The 18,964-nt window shown below is 41.5% G+C and overlaps 1 protein-coding gene across 1 annotated transcript in view; it reads right to left on the reverse strand.

Annotated features, from left to right (window-relative positions):
- Positions 1 to 17,240, reverse strand: part of RAB27B (RAB27B, member RAS oncogene family) — a 42,252-nt gene extending 25,012 nt beyond the window's left edge. Inside the window, exon 1 of the mRNA XM_070935981.1 lies at positions 17,054 to 17,240. The gene's annotated coding sequence lies outside the window, so the exon portion shown is untranslated. The remainder of the gene's footprint in view (positions 1 to 17,053) is intronic.
- Between the last annotated feature and the right edge of the window lie 1,724 nt (positions 17,241 to 18,964).

Raw genomic sequence — 18,964 nt, forward strand, 5'->3', positions numbered from 1 at the left:
ACAAGCAAGGTCAACGGGAAAACCAGATTCTCTTAACAACCATGTTAATTTAACAACTGCAGTGGTTCACTTAACAGATGTGGCAAGAAATGTGGCAAGATCATAAAATGGGTCACAATTCACTTAACAAATTTCTCACTTAGCAACCTAAATTCTGGGCTCATTTGTGGTCGTAAGTTGAGGACTACCTGTACAATCAGCTCTGTCAAACGAACGTACAATATATAGGTAGTCCTCGATTTATGACCACAACTGAGCCCAACATTTCTGTGGCTAAGCAAGACATTTATTAAATGAGTTTTGCCCCCACTGTATGATCTTTCTTACCACAGTTGTTAAGTGAAGCACTACAGTTGTTAAATTCGTAACACAGTTGTTAAGCGAATCTGTCTTGCTTGTGAAAAGGTCGCAAAAGGGGATCACATAACCCCGGGACACTGCAACGGTCATAAATATGAACCAATGGCTAAGCCTTCGAATTTTGACCATCACGTGACCATGGGGATGCTGCAATCATTGTAAGTGTGAAGAATGATCATAAGACACTTTTTTCCGGTGCCTTCCAATGGTCACTAAACGAACCATTGTAATTCAAGGACTGCCTGTACAATGAAAGTTGGGCTCGCATCCCTCCTCCTTCCCAGTGCAATTTGGCAACCACTTTTTAAAAAATTCTTGTTTGTTGCCAAGTTTCTAGTAGGCATTAATCAGACTTCGGTAGGCCTTATCTACTCCCTTGAGTTTCTCCATTTTCAGTCTTGCTCGGTAGCAAGATGAATCAATCACTCCTGACCTAACCTCCTGTGGAGAACACTTGGGTCATAACCCTGGCTACAGACAATAAAATAATTGGTGGCGGAGGATATTTGTGGCTCAGGATTGAAATGAGGGTTCCTGGGTACTCTCTGACCTTGGCTGTTTTCTTGCAGGCGTTTCATTACCCAAAGTTAGGTAACCTCATCACAGCACACAATTTAGGTAATGAAAACAAGCAAGGGCAGAAAGCACCCAGGACCCCTCGATAAAATAATTGATTATTAACGTGCTACCCCTGCAAGATACAAAACACCGAATAGCTGCCAGAAGCAACTACAATCTGCTTTTGAAACCCTTGTTCATCCATGACAGGAGCGGCTGTCACTTCATGTCATGCCATGACATTTATGGGTTTTTTAAATGGCTATTAAAAACGAAAACGACCACGTAAATTAAATCAAACAGATGGTAAATATACAAATATTAGGGACGTGGTGGCTCAGTGGCTAAGATGCTGAGCTTGTCGATCGAAAGGTCGGCAGTTCAGCGGTTCGAATCCCTAGTGCTGCATAATGGGGTGAGCTCCTGTTACTTGTCCCAGCTTCTGCCAACCTAGCAGTTCGAAAGCACGTAAAAAATGCAAGTAGAAAAATAGGGACCACCTTCGGTGGGAAAGTAACAGCATTCCGTGCACCTTTGGCGTTTAGTCATGCTGGCCATATCACCACAGAGACGTCTTCGGACAGCGCTGGCTCTTCAGCTTTGAAACGGAGATGAGCACCACCCCCTAGAGTCGGGAACGACTAGCACATATGTGCGAGAGGAACTTTTATCTTTATACAAATATTTGTTGGAGGTGCAAGAAAGAGGTTGGAACATATAAACAGATGTGGTGGGATTGTGAAAGTGCACAAAAAATACGGGACATGGTGTTTAAGAGAAATTAGAGCACTTTTTAATGTAAATTTAGACATGTCACTGAGAATTACATTACTGTTGCTGGTGGAAAAACGGGATATAAATGAAACAAAAAAGGAATTGATTGTAAATTTGATAATGGCAGCTAGATTAGTGATGGCTAAATATTGGGAGAAAATTGGGATATTCAAAAAAATGAGTGGTATAATGAAATTTGGAGTCTGGCAACAAATGATAAATTAACAACAGAAATTAAATTTAAAAAAGGGATGATCAAAGCAAATAATTATAATGATATATGGGGGGGATTTTATAAAAAAAGTGTTGGTGGAAGGCAAAGGGAATAAACCTACTCAAGAATATATGTTGTTTTGGAGGGGATAAGGGCACAATTGGAATATATTGTATATCTTTTAGTTGTTATAGACGAAGAAATATAAGGGTAAAAATGGTCTCTGGGGAGTGGGGGTGCATCTCGGCTCTATCTCTTATCCAGTCCCCGAGCTGGGGCTCAACAGTGCACTGTAATATTTTTTTTCCTCTTTCTTTCTTTCTTTCTTTCTTTCTTTCTTTCTTTCTTTCTTTCTTTCTTTCTTTCTTTTGTATTTAGAAGTATATGTACTATGTTTGTATTATTTGTATTTTTTAAAAAAACGAAACGAAAAGAATAATCAGAGGAAATTAAGCCCCCTGCCCTGCAGACCACCCTGGATCATGGTGGCTCTATCAGGATGAAGACAGGGTATGTGGAAAAGCAGTACTGTACTCCAAAAAAACAAATCACGTTTACTTTCACATTCTGGATAATTTCAAAAATTTCTGTTAACAAGAGTCTTGTTCTTAATTTAAATAACCTTTCTCTTCTGTGCCTTTTTATAGCCAAGGGGTTATGAACAGTGGTGGGATTCAAGTAATTTAACAACCGGTTCTCTGCCCTAATGATTCCTTCCAACAACCAGTTTGCCAAACTGCTCAGAAAGTTAACAACCGGTTCTCCCGAAGTGGTGCGAACTGGCTGAATCCCACCACTGGTTATGAAGTTACAATGGCACTGGAAAAAAAAAAGGTGATTTGATTGGTCCTCACACTTACAACCATCACAGTGTTCCCCACAATCACATGATCTTAATTTGGGCACATGGCAACCAGAATGTTGGATGCCAACATTCAACACCAAGAGCCTTGGTGGCGCAGCAGACTAAAGTGCTGTTAAGTAACACCAGCTGCCTGCAATTACTGCAAGTTCAAATCTCACTAGGCTCAAGGTTGACTCAGCCTTCCATCCTTTCGAGGTAGGTAAAATGAGGACCCGGATTGTGGGGGCAATAAGCTGACTTTGTATAAAAAAGAACACCGCTTGGGGGGGGGCAAAGCCCTACTAAGCAGGTATATACAAAAGTATGAAGGCTATTGCTTAACGCATTGTAAGGTGCCCTGAGTCTCCGGAGAAGGGTGGCATATAAATTGAACCAATAATAATAATAATAATAATAATAATAATAATAATAATAATAATAATAATAATAATAATAATAATAATAATAATAATAATTATTATTATTATTATTATTATTAGTGATTTTTTTCTTCACAGATTGAAGATAAGCAGCAAGAAAAAAATCACAAAGTACCAGGACTTGCAAATTGAAGTTGAGCGACTGTGGAAAAAGAAATCGTGTGTTGTCCCGATTGTAATTGGAGCCCTTGGAGCAATACCCAAAGGGCTACCCCGCTATTTAGAAATTCTAAATTTGCCGGACTTGAACATTTTGACTCTACAAAAAACCACCTTACTCGGAACAGCTTACATCCTCGGACGATAGCTTAACAGTTCCTAGGTCCTTGGTTAGGACTCGAGCTGCTGAGCTATTAACCAGCCTCAAAGGCAGTGAATCTCACTAAAGATTAAATAATAATAATAATAATAATAATAATAATAATGATGATGATGATGATGATGATGATGATGATGATGATGATGATGTATTTGCAACTGTTACACCATCCTAAGGTCAAATGATCACCATTTGCAACCTTCCCAGCCGGCTTCTGACAAGCAAAGTCAATGAAGAAAAGCTGAATTCACTTCATGACTGCATGGTTGTTTAATGTGATGACCCGGGGCATGGCACAGAATTCACACAGACACCTTTTATTGCCCCTTTATTGCTCCAAATTTCCCCAAACGCTACCACGTTTCTGGCAAGTCCCAGAGTAAAGTGATAACAACCCCCCCCCACACACACACACACCTCAAGCAGCCTCTGGCTGCAAATAGGCCAGCCCAGCGCTGTCTACACCAAGGCTGCACAGCAATAAATCCAGCAGGGAAAATCAAGGAATTCAGGAAGCAAAGGATCCAGTTAATTGGTCCAGAAAGCCAAAAAGAATGCAAGGACTCTTGGGAAGTTCAAACGTCAGCACTTAACACTTCAGGAACTCAGCGTCTGTTCCCGACAAGTGCCCCTCCCCACAGGGTCTCATTATGTGTCATTCCCCAACGCCTTGTGAAGAGGGGCGGGGCACTCTTCTCCCAAGTACCCTGCTCAGTTTGCGCAATTCTCGCCTTCTCTCCACTCTCCATGCTCTTGGCTCAGGAGGGGGTGGTCCTTGCTCTTTGCCTGAGCTCTGTCTCTCATGTTCATCCTGCCCCTGTTCCTCCCTGTCTACAAACTGTTCTAATCCTGAAAGGCCTTGGCCTTCCCCATTTTCCTCTGAAGCCAATTAAGCCGCCCCCTCAATCTCTGTCAGCTCAAGTTCCAGCTCGTCTTGCCCCACAGATTCAGGCTCGACGGGGCATGACACTTAAAAACTGCAATGATTCACTTAACAACCATGGCAAAAGGCTCACTTCATCATTGCCTTGCTTAACAGTGGAAATTCTCATCCCAATCGTGGTCATAAGTTGGGATTTACTTGTATTAGATCAGCTTTCCCTAGCCTGGTACTTGAGAGCTCAAAGTTAGGATTACTGTATTATCTCAATTCATTTGTAATGCCAAAGTGAAAATAAATACTAAATTGTCGATAGGAAACTCTTAGAAATAGCTTATTCCCATTATTAAATTACATATATTTGACATATTTCTTTTCTAGTAGAAAAGGTTCTAGTAGAACCTTTCCAGCAAAGGTTTCTGCGGGACCATCAAAATCCAAGATGCAATTGAAATCCTGCTCAATTTTCACATATATTTGCTAGTAAACACTTATGTATATAAGAGGCATTTGTGATAAGCTACACCTGATGAAAAACCTCTATTCCCCCAGACTGCTCTTCCTCTAAGTCAGGGATCTCCAAACTTGGCAACTTTAAGACTTGTGGGTTTCGGCTCCCAGAATGCCCCAGCCAGCTTCAAATTCCCCTGCTCTAAACTACCAAGAAATGTCTCATTCCCTATATGTTTTCAACTGTAACATTTCATGTGGTGTATTTTTTCACAAGAAAGAAACGTCATTCTTTTTTTTTTTTAAAGGATTGGTTTTTGTTTTGCTTTCTGCATTGAGATGTTAGTTTAACATTCTTAAAAACCGATTCTGTGAAAAGTACTTGGAGAAATTCTAGACTGATGTTCCAGCCCAAATGGAAGACTGTGGCCTTCACAGCGACATTAAACAAGGCTTTCTAGAGGAATAAAATATTTGTTTCCTTAAACCCCTTTCTGGCAACTGCTGAAGCTTTTATCTCTTCCTCCCTTAACTTCCTTGATTAGCCCATTTCCTCCAAAGCTATTTCTTACTTGCTCTTTGCTTCGGGTCCGCCTGTTATCGGACTTATACAAATGTAAACACTAATGTAGATGCTGGCAGTTTGGCATCCATATTCCCAGTTTACCACGGATGCTGAAGAGAAAACACTTCGATCCTTCAGATGCTTACTGATTATCTCACAGATAATTCATCATTTCCTTTTAAGAAATAGCAGTCTCAACATTATATGCCATCCAAAATAACTTGGTAGCGAGATGAGCGGCATATAAATTTAATAAACAAATAAAGCATTTCCACTCTGCCAAGGATCAGTGAGCGCCATCTCTGCCATGACAACTCCATCTTTAAAAATTCATCTTTCTGACAAACCTCTTTTCCCGCAGAATGTGCTTAATCCATTGGCCAGTTCATCTTGAGGAAAAGTTAGACAAAAATACTGCCCCTTTTCTAATCAATCCGAAGTTAATTTAGATTGATTGAATTAATTGGGTGAGTGGTTACAGATTAAGCCAATTATGGCACTTAGAAATACAACAAGCAGATACAACTTATCTGCTTATGACCGAGAAACTCGCTGATTGCAGAAGTTACAAAGAACAAGTAGAATATGGTCAGTTCAAAACCTTGGTTGGCTTTCAGTTATCCAAATGCCTATATAATTTATTCATTTCTTTGTATACAAATTTTAACCCCCTTCCTTTTAATTTTTCAAGAATTGAAATTATAATGTGATTTGTATACAACCTTCTATTTCTTCAAGCAACCATAAAGATTGAAGTAAATAAATATGCCAGAATATTCAGGTTCCATTTCCCTATTAAAAGATCCTAGAACAGCAGATAGAATTTATAGGACATTACCAATGTCCAGGGGCGGATTCCAAATCCCATTGCTACCAGTTTGCGCATGCACATGTGCGCGCTTGTGGCACTTCTGAACATGTGCAGAAGCGTCCGGGCGGGTGGGCGGAGCCACCCGCCACTGCTACCGGTTTGCCTGATCCGCTGCGAACCAGTACAACCCACCACTGCCAATGTCCTTCCAGACAATAATTACAATTATATGATTATATTCGGGAGAAGGGCCATATAGAAATTCAATAAAATAAATAAATAAAATACATAAATATATAAAACGTGGCAGAATTCAATATTACTCATTTATTTACTACTATTATTGTGCTGAAATTCAAAGTGCTGTTTCTTCCTATTTATCCCCCACAACAATTTTTTGAGATAGGTTGGTCTGAGAAGACCCAAAGCTGCCCAGTGAGTTTCTGTATCTGAAGATAGACACCCGAGTTTCTCTGTTACTAGTCCAAAGCCTTAAACACTACACAACGGAAAAAACTGGAACTTCTATCTTGAATTCAATATTATTGATAATACTAAGCTCTCTTTCTTCTTACCATAAAAGCCAACCATAGCAATATAGATGCTAGAATACTGCCAGGATGATGGCCACATGAGATCCAAATAATGGAGCCTGTGTCCTAATTCACTGGATCATTGGTAGACTGGTATGCATTTGATGAAACAAATCCAAAATGAGACCGAAGGAACCTGTAAATAGGCTGAGAGTTCTCCATTCAACCTTGTCAGGAGATACTCATTCAGTCTCAGTGGGTTGAAACAATTTCAGATAGCTTTGACTGATTCCATCAGCTACAATGATTCTAGGTCAAAGACTATTTGGCTGCTATAGTTGACAATTCTGGAACTTTCCATCCAAATTATTGGCTAATAGTTCCCTTAGTAGCAGGAACTTAGATAATGCCCACTACAAGAACTACACTGGTTCTCAATATGCTTGATGTCAGAATCCAAGATGCTCATGATGTCACTGAATGCCCTGAACAGCTGGGCCTCAGCATCTAAGAAATGACATCTCCACTTCTTTGGGGTGATCTCTTATTGTTGCAGTTCAGATGAAGCAGAGACCCTTCACTATTGAGACGTGTTGATCTTTTATTAAAGATTCAACAGGTACAGATATTGACTTCATTTCAGAATCAGATGAAGATTAGAGTATGCACACTCTTAATCTTACTTAAATGCACTTTGGGCATGTTTCCTGCTGCTGATGACACTGCTTGACATCAACAAATCTTACATCAAAACTCTCTTGGGCCCAACTACTTCCCAAATAACTACCTCACTTTTTGTCACAACGAGGAGCAAATGCTCTTAAATACTTCAAATATGAACTATAATTCAACAGTCGGCCATATTTCTGTCCATCTTCCCTTCCTGTCTTACCTTTGAACTGGATAAGGGAAAAAATATCATTGGAGACAGATGAAGACTGGACAATGTTCCCCATCACATCCTTTCTTTTCATGTTATCTTACATCTGTACATCTAGGAATGTAAAAAAAGGCCAGTGGGGTGCTGCCATATTATTCCCTACAAGAGTTATATTTCCAGACTACTGCTGCTTCCTGGGACCATTTTGCATGCGCTCACTAGAATGGGACAACTCATCACAGTCAACTCGCCATGGCCAACTCGGTGTGGCCTACTCACCGCAGGATAAATTACTGTGGGACAATTCAACAACTCAATTTAAGTACTTAAAATAATTTAACAATTATTTTAATTTTTGTCATTCACATTTCAAATTTTGTTCCTCCTTTTGCATCCTTTCTTTAATGATTCTATTCCACCATTTTTTTGATATTAGTGTAACTCTTGTCCTGTGGCAAGTTGTCCCACAGCAAGTTGGCCATGGTGAGCTGTCTTAGACCAGGGGTGTCAAACTCAGGTCGTCACGTCATCGTCACGTCATCACATGATGTATCATGACTTTTTCCCCCTTCGCTAAACCGGGGGTGGGCATGGCCACACGTGACGTATCTGGCCAGGAGTTTGACACCCCTGTCCTAGACCCTACTCTCACATATTTGTGTAGAGAATGATTATACCCCGCCCTACAAAGAAGCAGCATTTTACATAGTTGCTCAGCTTGTGTCCTGCATTTTGTTCAGGCTGCACTATCCGTTTTGTCAATAACAATAATCCAATGAAATAGTTGGGCTGAGAGAGAGCCTCTGGCCCCAAATCACAGATGGAGTTCCCCAGATAAGTATGGACCTTCTCTCTGTCACCTGGTCGCCTCAGTGCCAGCACTTTACCATGATGCCATATTGATATATGGAGAAATTCTGCCTCCTGGAAAATCTTTTCAAGCAATAGAAATTCAAGACATGCGAAGACCCAGGAACCTTGTCTTTAGTGCATCGTCACATTTCAGATCGTAGGTGAGCTGGGTGTGCTTCTAGAGCCACTTTAAATCCTAGGATATTTTTTTCCTTTACAGGGAAACCTGATTCAATTGAAGTGAAGAAGTAAGTTGGGGTCAAGGTATCCACAAGCAGAAGATAAGGCAGCTCCTACTAGACTTGCAACCAGTCTACTCCAATGTCGTGCAGGGACCAAACACACAGGTAATCCTCGACGTACAATCACAATTGTGCCCAAAATTTCTGTTGCAAAGCAAGGCAGTTGTTAAGTGAATTTTGCCCCATTTTACAACCTTTCCTGCCACAGTTGTTAACTGAATCATTGCAGTTGTTAAGTTAATAACATGATTGTTAAATGAGTTTGGTTTCCCTATTGTCTTTGCTTGTCAGAAAGCTGTTCACAGGACCCCAGGACACTGATACCGTCATAAATATCAGTCAATTGCCAAGTGTCTGAATTCTGATCACATGACCATGGGGATACTGCAACGGTTATAAGTCATTTTTTTTCACTGCTTTTTAATTTTATTAATATGATTTACATTAAAACAACCCTCTTGCCATGAACATGTCACTTTTAAATGTCTCTAAGCACTCTGAGGACTTGATAGTAAGTGTATGGATCAAATTATTGTATATATTCATGTAAAGCAACAGCAGCTATGAGTAATCTTGAAACATGAAAGTGTGAAAATAAATTAAGTGTTTATCTCTTGATTATGATAAGTCTCTCTTTCCTGTCACTACTTCTTGCTTCTCAAAATAAGCTCACACTGGTCCACATGAAGGCATTATCTTGAGATGCTCTAGCAGATTCAAAGAACAGATATTGGCTGGAGCTGGGATAGTTCCTCAAACTTGCATATTAATTTCATTCATACAATTAATGTCACAACAGGAGACATTGTGCAGGTGCCACATAGATGCCTGAAGGCAATGATGTATTGGGTGAAAACAATAAACTGAAACAGATTCACAGAAACCAGACGTTTTATGAAGAGAGGCTCCAGATTTAGGGATTAAAAACGGCCTCATCTGCCCTTCCTCTGAACAGTGTAAGAGTCCACCTTGGATTCAAATCTTGCACCAGATGTACAGATGGCTTCATTGGCAAAGAAGAAAACTACACATAGTCTTGGTGGGATGGAGATTCTAACAGAACAAAATTCTATTACACTTGCCATTATAACCTTGTGAGTTCATACCCTCCTAAATAATGTAGGCAGGGGAAGAGGAGAGGAGAGATGACAAGGAGGAGAGGAGATGACAGAGAGGACAGGACAGGACAGGAAAAAAATGAGAGGAGAGGAGAGGAGAGGAGAGGAGAGGAGAGGAGAGGAGAGGAGAGGAGAAAAATGAGGAGAAAAATGAGGAGAGGAGAGGGGAGGGGAGGGGAGAGGGGAAGAGAGGACCTTCATTTGGTCATAGATGGCTTCTTTGACAAAATTTGTCAAAATTGAACAGCCGTTTCTCAACAGAGGGGGAGGAATATGACATTATCTATCTACAGTCTACAACACAGACCTTTCAACAGTTACCAAGAAGACTCCACACCCATTTGCACCCCTCAGGTGACCCTGATGACACAGATAAACCTCCAGGTGACTTTAATGTCTCGCTAAAAGAATGCTAATGACCAGCTGTCTGCAAGGAATATAAATCCTTCCATTCCTCCACCATCCAGTCAGAGCTGAAGAATCTTCTTGGATGAGAAGCGAAATGTCTTCAAAGAAAAACCAGAAAGTCCAGTTACCTCTAACTCTAACCCTAACCTTTGGGACAACCATGACCTGGATGACAGAGAATCTCCATAGATCTTTAACCAGTTGTTTCACTGTGATCTGAATAGCTCTGAAATCCACTGTTACTTTTGAAAGTTTACGTTTTAACACCTAAAGTTATTTTTTTTAATATTTTTTAAATATTTATATTAATCTTTGTTTTAAAATAGCATTTGATTTTGGTTCATCTCTTGTGAGATTGATCTGTCTCCTAAGGACAGAAGAAAAGAATCATCTAATCACACATCTGTATACTACACAGCTAGGAGGTTATATACTATTTGTATTTATCACACTCACACACATTTTATTTATCAGAAAGGCAGAACAAGTTGTGAGAGGCCTATTTTATAAACAAAAGCAGACAGTGCCAGTCATACAACATTCCACACTAAATATACTGGGATAAATAAATATATTTCTGTCTCAGAAAGCTACTTTACAGCCGTGATTTCTTGATTACACAACATGGAAATAATAATGAAACATGATAAACTTTTAATAAGCTGTGATGCCTTATCTTTGCTATTTAAATAGAATTGTGTTCAATCATCAAATAGCACCCATAGCAACATAACTGTTGCTAAGAAGAACTCGTATTCACTGAGCTCTGAACAGATAAAATATTTTGCGTACATTTTTCTCAAAACTGTTGCGTTTTCAACTTAAGTCTAAATCAAGTTTTTCAGAGGTCACAATCATGGGGTTTTGTTCCCATCCCTAATCCCTATCAGCTGCTTTTCATCCTTTGCTATGGCAACTAGCCCTGGAAGAGAGACAGACCTGGCTTGGATGACCATTACTTTGTATAGTATGTTCCTTCCTTCTTTGTCCTTCTCTGCTATCTCTTGACATATCTCAGTTTCATGCTGCTACATGGACAAAGTTCTAAATAGCCCAGTCTTGGAACGTGCTGGAATTTCTAGCGTGTATACACTATTGAAACAGCGGCATCTATGCTGGCTGGGGCATGTCGTGAGACTGGCTGATGGTCGGATTCCGAAAGATCTCCTGTATGGAGAATTAGTGCAGGGAAAGCGCCTCAGAGGGAGACCACAGCTGCGATATAAGGATATCTGCAAGAGGGACCTAAATGCCCTGGGAATGGACATTAACAACTGGGAAACCTTGACCTCCGATCGTTCAGCTTGGAGGCTAAAGACGCAGCATGGCCTTCTCCAATTCGAAGAGACACTTGTTCGGCAGGCTGAGGCAAAGAGGCAGTCCCGGAACCAGCAAAATCTGGGGGCTGGGCAGGGGACGGAATGTATCTGCCCTCAGTGTGGAAGGGATGGCCGCTCTTGAATTGGCCTTTTCAGTCACACTAGATGCTGTTTTAGGACCTCTTTCCAGAGCACGATACCATAGTCTCTTGAGACTGAAGGATGCCAATGAATGAATGCTGCTACATGGATCATTCTTCTCTGACCACAGCCTTGACTCTGAAAAGAAGTACAGGCGCAAGAGCCGTACATGACCGACCAGGTGCAGCAGAAGGGAGACGAAACGATGGAAGTCATTGGTCTAACCATACCTGATGGTTTACATGAGATGATCTTTGTTCTTCTGGAATCATTTCTGAATTCCCAATATCTGTATCTGCATAATCAATTATATCAGGAGGTGGTGAGGTGAAAAGAGAATGGCAGATTAGACTCAAATTGTGCCCTTCATAATCTGGAGCTGGCTATTCCAGATTATGAAGGCACCTTTTGGCACATTTTTTTTAGCGGAGTCTAATCCTTTCATTGTGTTACACACCATTGAACGTATTTATTTGAGAGTAAGAAAATGAACCAGTTTAATCTAGTGGTAAAGGCACCAGGCTAGAAACCAGGAGACTATGACTTCTAGTCCTACTTTAGGCAAGGAAAGCCAGGTGGGTGTCTTTGGGCCAAGGAGATTGTGAGTTCTAGTCCCACCTTTGGCATGATAGCCAGTTGGGTAACCTGGGACCAGTCACTGAGTCGAACCCACCTCATGGGGTTGTTGTTATGAGGGAAATAAGAGGAAGGTGTGTTGGATATGTTCGCCGCCTTGAGTAATTTGTGTAAGGCAGGATATAAATAAAATAAAATAAAATAATAAAATAAATATCTAATAAATTAAAAAATCAAATGTCCTAAATACATTTCTTTCAGTGCAATATATTTGGGGCTATACTTGTAGAAATTACTTATTAAGCACAGTAACACAAGTTGTGAGTTGCACCTGAGTCAATGTGAACACGCAAAATGCGATTTTGAAAAGTCCATCCTATATTTATTTACATAAGAAAATTTATATGGCCACCCAGCTCACTCTCAGTGACTCCAGGAGGCTTACAAAGATAAAAAGCCCATATAAAAACTATTTTTAAAAAAACCTGTAAACCTCCACCCCCTGGTGACAATAAGGTCACAGAATTCATATTCCAAACTTTACAAAAAGAAATAGTTGAGGGAAAGGCCACATTCCGTTAAATGAAGTTTGCCTTAATAAACTATAACTCTCTCGGCGTTGTCTCAAAGTTGGAGAAGTTAGTTGTTGAACTCCTTCTCTCTGTCACATGGTGTCACCCAAAAGCTGCTCAAGAGAACAATTCTCCAGGAGAAACAGAAATTTGGAGGCAAGGAAGCACGGAGACATAGCATGAGATAAAAGATTAATGTCACACGGAGTCCAGTGTGAGATGTTTTCTAGGATTGTGCACTGTTTCAGCTTTGAAGGGCAAGACGGAATTTGGAGCTTTCATGGAAGCACGTGGTCTTATTAAGGACACTTCAGACCAAGCATGGCTTTTCCCAGGATCACATGAGAGCTGTACATGCCCAGGGGAATAAAATCAGGCTGTTTGAAGGGGCTGAGCACATACCCCTGAAAACTCTGGATTAACTTTTTTTTGTCTTTTGAATCCAAAACACTGATCTTGTCAGATGAATGCATGCGAGACTGTAACTTCAATCTATCGTACACTCATATTTAATCCAAAAGAAGACAATCCTGAATTGAAAATGATTCTCCTTAAAGAATAATATAAAAACAATAACAGAAAAACATATATAAGAGACAACAAGCACAGGACGAGACCATACAGGAATTTATTTAGGATTTTACTTGAAGTCTTTCTTCAAGAGCACCAACTGATCCCAAAACTTTTGCACAACAGCAAAAAAAGAAAAAGAAAGAAAAGAAAAGAAAAGGGGAGGGGAGGGCTGTAATTCTTTGATATGTCAAGGTTCAGTGGAGAACAGTTTTGATAATCTCATCTGTGGTCAATGGCTCATGTAGTGGAACTTTTTAAAGATGGGTCAATATCCTGAAATTCAGAACAATCTCCCTTGAGAGTATTAATAGCAAGGCTTGAATCACAGCAAAATCGATAGAAGAGTTTCATTAAAATGAAATGTGGCTAGCCATTTACTACCCCAAATTCATCTGCAAGAAAATCGGGATTTGGCGGTGCATTCAAAGCAGTTAATCCTAATTTAATGCACACGAAGAAGAGGAAAGGTGGAGGGGGGGAATGCAGTGGTTGAAATTGTTGAAATAATGCCAGCTTCTCTTTCTCATACAAACCTACGTACTTTAGAAAGGGTGTCTGTGCTGTTTCAGTCAGCCAACTATCTCTGAAGAACTGACTTCCAAGCTTCTCATAAGAAAAGCAAAAGTCACTGAAATGTACATGCATAATGGCCACGATTCAGCAAACCTCAGTAATGGTTTGCAACCTAAAATATTTTGACATATAAATCACAACATTAATTTTCTTTATGTTGTTATAAAAATACAGACGGGAGACTGAACAACTAGCCTCGTGGTGCGACCAGAACAATCTGGAACTGAACACACTCAAAACCGTAGAAATGGTGGTAGACTTTAGGAGAAACCCTTCCATACTTCCACCTCTCACAATACTAGACGACACAGTATCAACAGTAGAGACCTTCAAATTTCTAGGTTCTACCATATCTCAAGACCTAAAATGGACACCTAACATCAAAAACGTCATCAAAAAAGCACAACAAAGAATGTTCTTTCTGCGCCAATTTAGGAAGCTCAAATTGCCCAAGGAGCTGCTGATCCAGTTCTACAGAGGAATTATTGAGTCTGTCATCTGCATCTCTATAACTGTCTGGTTTGGCTCTGCAACCCAACAAGACAGACACAGACTTCAGAGGATAATTAGAACTGCGGAAAAAACAATGGCTACCAACCTGCCTTCCATTGAGGACCTGTATACTGCACAAGTCAAAAAGAGGGCTGTGAAAATATTTAGACACCCCTTGCACCCTGGACATAAACTGTTTCAACTCCTACCCTCAAAAAGACGCTATAGAGCACTGCACACCAGAACAACTAGACACAAGAACAGGTTTTTCCCAAACGCCATCACTCTGCTAAACAAATAATCCCCTCAACACTGTCAAACTAGTTACTAAGTCTGCGCTACTATTAATCTTGTCATCGTTCCTATCACCCATCTCCTCCCACTTATGACTGTTATGACTGTAACCTTGTTGCTGGTATCCTTACGATTTATTGATTGACTGTTTCCTAATATGATTTGAGTGCTTATTTGTACCCTATGAGTATCATTAAGTGTTGTACCTTATGATTCTTGACAAATGTATCTTTTCTTTTATGTACACTGAGAGCCTATGCACCAAAGACAAATTTTTTGTGTGTCCAATCACACTTGGCCAATAAGGAATTCAATTCAATTCCATTCTAAATCTATTTGGGCAACCTGAAAGTAAAAACGATGAAAATGAAAGCAGGATATGAGCAATCATCAGTGAAGAGTATCCGATCACTAGTTGCTTAAAAATATGGAAATTTAATTAAAAAGAGGTATTGTGCACTCGTAGCAGCCATTTTGACTTTTCTGACATCCTTGCTCCCCACCCCCACCCGCTGCCATGCTCCTTAAGGTTCTAGATTGCTTTTCAATTCAGAATGGTTAGAACCAGGACATTTTGTCCTAGTTTAATTGTTTTAGGATTAATCTTGGCAAGTCTTTAAGAGACTTTCTCCTTCTACAGTATTAAGAACTAACACGTGGTAATACCTTTGAGGAGTTACAAGGCAACTGGAGCCTTGGATTTCCCTCTCTGCACTAAGCCACCCTCAATGGTTGATTGAGGGCTGCATGTAAACCCACTACAATATTTGTAAATCATACTTGGTGGCTGAGCCCAGCCACTACAGCTTGTTGAACACACTTTATGAAAGCAAATGGCAACTTAGTGTGGAAACTTCTGAATAACTGTAAATGCCCGAATATAATTTTTACTTAAATCCACCAGTTAATAAGGTTAGTAATAATAAACAATTTCATTTTGGAGCATTGAAACATAAACTGATGTACAATAGGTATGTCATGTAGTAGGTATGTATAATACTATGCTACATGACATACCTACTATACATCAGTTTATGTTTCAATGCTCCAAAATGAAATTGTAGGTATGTATAATACTATGCTAGTTTACTCAGGAAAAAGCCTAATTCTTTTCTAAGGTAGACACACTTCCTGCAACAGCAGCTGAAAAAAGCCCAAAGCATTAAATCAACAGATTGAAATTGCCCATTGGTTACGGTGGCCCAGTGGCTAAGACACTGAGCTTGGCGATCAGAAAAGTTGGCCGTTCAGTGGTTCAAATCCCTAGTACAGGTCTCCTGCATGAAAAGGGGGTTGGACTAGATGACCTCCAAGGTCCCTTCCCCAACTCTGTTACTGTTACTTAACCACTCTCTTCCCCTGTCATGCCAATATATTGCATTTTCTAAAGTGTTCAAAAGCGCGTCTACCAACTCTACGCACATCATAAATGAATGATCCTGGCTCATAAAAGATACGTCAAGCCAGGATGGCTCTTGGTAATATTAATCACCCACCGTGGGAGGAAACCAACAGGTGCAACTCTATTGTACGCCTTCATTCACAGTTAAACCAGGATTTGCAGGGCTTCCAAACAGCATAAACGGGGATTACAACCTACCTTACCTTTGTTTAAAACAGGATTCCGTAGTCGGGGCTTATTTATTTAAAGTCACCGCAACACTTCCTGTACACATCAGCAGAGATCACTATCTTAAAAAAAAAAAAAAATCAACAGCCCTAACTACTCAGAGAGTTAGAATCCAAAAACAGCTACAGTTTTGTAACGGGGAATGGGTGGAAGAAGAATTCGGAGGGACTTTAAAAGGGCTACAAATCATTTCTCCCAGGAGTTGAAAGCAAGCAGCCGCACTTTTCCCACCCCGTCTGCGATGTTTGTGATGTTTTAAAGTTAAAATGTAGCAAGGGAAATTTAAAAAAAAAATAAATCTAAATCCTTGAGTGGCAGGCGAGCCCCTAAGGAGCCGCAAGCAAGAGGATTGTGTTTTTTTTTTTCTGTAAAAAAATAAAAATAAAAACTGCCCTTCGGGGGGAAAAACAAAACTTTTCAATGCACATCCTGGTACAGGCAGCGCCACAAATCTCACGCAAAGCCCAATGGCAACGCCAAACCTCGCTGCGTTTCGAATCCCCCGTCGTTGCAAACCTTGGAAGAGACACCCCGATTTCGCCCCTCAATCAAGCATAGCTTGATTGATTCCGGCCGCGTCCCGTTTCGGAACCGAATCGGTCCCCGACTCTCTCGATCTTGAGGAAAAAACTTACCGGCGTGGGAAGCCTCGGTCCTTCTTTTCGGCTCGGAATGCCCGCTTGCCAAGTTCTTGCGACCCTTTTTTTTTTTTTTTTTTTGGAACCGGGGATGGGCGGTTATAAAGGAAGGGTGAAGGGGGGGGAAAAAAAAAAGAAGAAACGCACCGGGGAGATTCGGGCAGCTTCGAGTGCCGAAAAAAAGTCAGTCAGCTTCTAACTTGGCACCGCCCTCGGCTCGGGGGAAGCTGCTGCCTCTACAGGCCGGCGTGAGGAAAAAAAAAAAGGCGGTCCCTCCTCCCTCTACCGGCCGGCCAGGACAGATGTGGCGGAAAGTAGGGAGGCAGCCCAGGAAAAAGCGAGCGGAGCGGATGACTCAAGGGCCGCGCGTTTGTTCGCTGCTGCTGCTGCTCCTCCTCCTTCACACACATCGCCCTGTGAAAATTTTCGCACGGTAACCGAGTTGGGAAGCGACCTTGGAGGTCATCCAGTCCAACCCCCTGCTCACGCAAGAGAGCTGTACTAGGGATTCGAACCGCAGAACTGCCGACCTTTCGGATCGCCACCTAGTCAGGGGCCATCTTCCTTGTCCCTTTGGGTGGCCAAAGGCACCCAGTACAGATAGTCCTTGACTTACAGCAGTTCGTTTAGAGACCATTCGAAGTTACGACGGCACTGGGAAAAAAAGCAACTTGTTGTGACCCTTTCGCACAGTAACAGAGTTGGGAAGGGACCTTGGAGGTCATCCAGTCCAACCCCCTGCTGACGCAGGAGAGCTGTACTAGGGATTCGAACCGCAGAACTGCCGACCTTTCTGATCGCCACCTAGTCAGGGGCCATCTTCCTTGTCCCTTTGGGTGGCCAAAGGACACCCAAAACTTCCTTTTGGGAAGTTTTGGCGGTACAGGTAGTCCTCGACTTACAGCAGTTCGTTTAGAGATGGTTCGAAGTTACGACGGCACTGGGGAAAAAAGCGACTTGTTGTGACCCTTTCGCACAGTAACAGAGTTGGGAAGGGACCTTGGAGGTCATCCAGTCCAACCCTTGATCAAGCAGGAGACCTGTATTAGGGATTCGAACCGCAGAACTGCCGACCTTTCTGATCGCCACCTAGTCAAGGGCCATCTTCCTTGTCCCTTTGGGTGACCAAAGGCACCCAAAACTTCCTTTGGGAAGGTAGTCCTCGACTTACAGCAGTTCGTTTAGAGACTGTTTGAAGTTACGACGGCACTGGGGAAAAAAGTAACTTCCTGTGACCCTTTCGCACAGTAACAGAGTTGGAAGGCACCTTGGAGGTCATCCAGTCCAACCCCTGCTCACGCAGGAGAGCTGTACTAGGGATTCGAACCACCGAACTGCCGACCATTTCTGATCAACAAGCTCAGCCACCGAGTCACCTAGTCAGGCACCCTCTTCCTTGTTCCTTTGGGTGGCCAACTTTGGGAAGTTTCAGCGGTACAGGTAGTCCTCCAGTTACAGCAGTTCGTTTAGAGACCGTTCGAAGTTACGACGACACTGAAAAAAAAAGCAACTTGTTGTGACCCTTTTGCACAGTAACAGAGTTGGGAAGGGACCTTGGAGGTCATCCAGTCCAACCCCTGCTCACGCAGGAGAACTGTACTAGGGATTCGAACCACCGAACTGCCGATCTTTCTGATCGCCACCTAGTCAGGGGCCATCTTCCTTGTCCCTTTGGGTGGCCAACTTTGGAAAGTTTCAGCGGTACAGGTAGTCCTAGAGTTAGAGCAGTTCGTTTAGAGACCGTTCGAAGTTACGACGGCACTGAAAAAAAGCGACTTGTTGTGACCTTTTCACACAGTAACAGAGTTGGAAGGTAACTTAGAGGTCATCTAGCCCAACCCCTGCTCACGCAGGAGACCTGTACTAGGTATTCGAAACACCGACCATTTCTGATCGACAAGCTCAGTG

This window comes from Pituophis catenifer, unplaced genomic scaffold, assembly GCF_029215685.1.
Source record: "Pituophis catenifer annectens isolate HBS135680 unplaced genomic scaffold, rPitCat1.0.hap2 SCAF_2, whole genome shotgun sequence".
Classification (NCBI taxonomy): Eukaryota; Metazoa; Chordata; class Lepidosauria; order Squamata; family Colubridae; genus Pituophis; species Pituophis catenifer.